Source organism: Capricornis sumatraensis, chromosome 4, assembly GCF_032405125.1.
Source record: "Capricornis sumatraensis isolate serow.1 chromosome 4, serow.2, whole genome shotgun sequence".
Lineage (NCBI taxonomy): Eukaryota > Metazoa > Chordata > Mammalia > Artiodactyla > Bovidae > Capricornis > Capricornis sumatraensis.
In genome coordinates, this window is record NC_091072.1 from 89,960,715 (window position 1) to 89,962,823 (window position 2,109).

Here is a 2,109-nt window from a genome sequence, read left to right on the forward strand (position 1 = left end):
CCTGTGAGTCAGGAAAGAAAGGGGAAGCTGATTGAGTTTGGGGAGTCTCATCTGCTAGTGGAGTTTAGCCCTGATAGAGAAGTCATGTGAGTGGAAGATGAAACACACATGAGGGCAAAAGCTGGACGTTGTCAAGATTCGTGCAGCAGTACAGAGAGGAGAATAGAGATAAAAGTTGGACTAGTTTTGTCTAGAAGAATGGACAAACAACACCAGCACTGAAGCTTGTATAGGTCTTTCCATAGAAGGTGAAAGTTGGTGGTCAGCAGTCTAAAATGCTTTCTTCTTCAAAAAACCAGGAATTATTTTAAGGGCACTCACCAATAGTTTGCAAGCTCCTGAAGGATGAGGTCAAGACTGATGATGATTAATATATAGAGCACAAAGAAGCGGTTACCTGTGGGGAGAAGGGCAATGTTCAGGGGAATAAGATTTACAAACTATTAGGTATAAAATAAGCTACAAGGATATATTGTACAGCATGGGAAACACAGTGAATATTTTATAACTATAAATGAAGTATGCTGCTGCTGAGTCGCGTCAGTCATGTCCGACTCTGTGCGACCCCACAGACGGCAGCCCACCAGGCTCCTCTGTCCCTGGGATTTTCCAGGCAAGAATACTGGAGTGGGTTGCCATTTCCTTCTCCAATGCATGAAAGTGAAAAGTGAAAGTGAAGTCGCTCAGTCGTGTCCAACTCTTCTCGACCCCATGGATTATAGCCAACCAGGCTCCTCCATCCATGGGATTCTCCAGGAAAGAGTACTGGAGTGGGTAGCCATTGCCTTCTCCAATAAATGAAGTATAACCTTTATTTTTTTTTTCTGGTTTCATTCACGTTATTATTCTCTTTATAAAATTATGTGGTGGCTACAGCTGGGGCCTGGGTTCTCTGCATGGAGACTCTGGTGTGGATCTTCACAAGATGGTCAGTGAATTCCTGATATGGAGACTTGGTGAACACCGACTCTTTCCAGAAGTCAGGGGTGAGACAACTGTAGGTCTTGGGAATGGCATCAAAAGTGGCCTTGGCTAAGTTGCCCAGGGTGGCGGTGCAGCCCCTGGCAGAAGTGTAGCAGTCGTCGATGATGATGCCAGTGCCTCTGGGGGCAGGGATGAGGCGCAACAGCATGGAACCACAGTGGCCAGTCACCTTGCAAGGAATCGTGTGGGGCTTGCTGATCTTGTTCCCCCAGTAGCCTCTTCGCAGGGGGACAGTGGACAGCTTGGCCAGGATGATGGCCCCACGGATGGAAGGGGCTACTTCCTTAGAATACCCAGACCGACTTGTCCGTAGTAATCCTGGATGGCAACAAACGCCTTGAACCTGGTCCGCTGGCCAGCACGCGTCTGTTTTGCATGGGCATCATCTTCAAAACCTCATCCTTGAGGGATGTTCCCAGGAAAAAGTCAATAATCTCAGACTCCTTGATGGGCAGAGAGAAAAGGTAGATGTACTCCAGGGACTTGATCTTCATGTCCTTGACGAGGAGGCCCAGCTTGGTAACCGGGAGCCACTCCTTGTCCTCGGCCTTGCCTCCACGAACTCCGCGGCCTCTGACCCGGCCCCGATCCGGGCCGGGACCCCTGCCCCGGACGCACTGCTGAAGCCTCCGCGGAAGCCAACGCGGCCTCCCATTCCAGGGCCCCCGGGGCCTCCGGGCCCTCCCGCAGGACCGGCGTCATCCACCATTTGGTGTTTTAATGAAGGAGAAGCGAAGTATAACCTTTAAAAATCATGAATCACTATATCATACACCAGTAACTTATATAATGTTGTACAGCAACTAGCAGTTCAGTTCAGTCGCTCAGTCGTGTCCGACTCCTTGCGACCCCATGAACCGCAGCACCCTGTCCATCACCAACTCCTGGAGTTCACCCAAACTCACGTCCATGGAGTCGGTGATGCCATCCAACCAACTCATCCTCTTTTGTCCCCTTATCCTCCTGCTCTCAATCTTTCCCAGCATCAGGGTCTTTTCAAATGAGTCAACCCTTTGCATCAGGTGGCCAAACTATTGGAGTTTCAGCTTCAACATCAGTCCTTCCAATGAACACCCAGGACTGATCTCCTTTAGGATGGACTGGTTGGATCTCCTTGCAGTCCAA

At 49.7% G+C, this 2,109-nt stretch overlaps 1 pseudogene; it reads right to left on the reverse strand.

The window, feature by feature from the left end:
- Positions 1–859: 859 nt before the first annotated feature.
- On the reverse strand, positions 860–1,693 carry LOC138079304 (small ribosomal subunit protein uS5 pseudogene; annotated as a pseudogene).
- Positions 1,694–2,109: the final 416 nt, after the last annotated feature.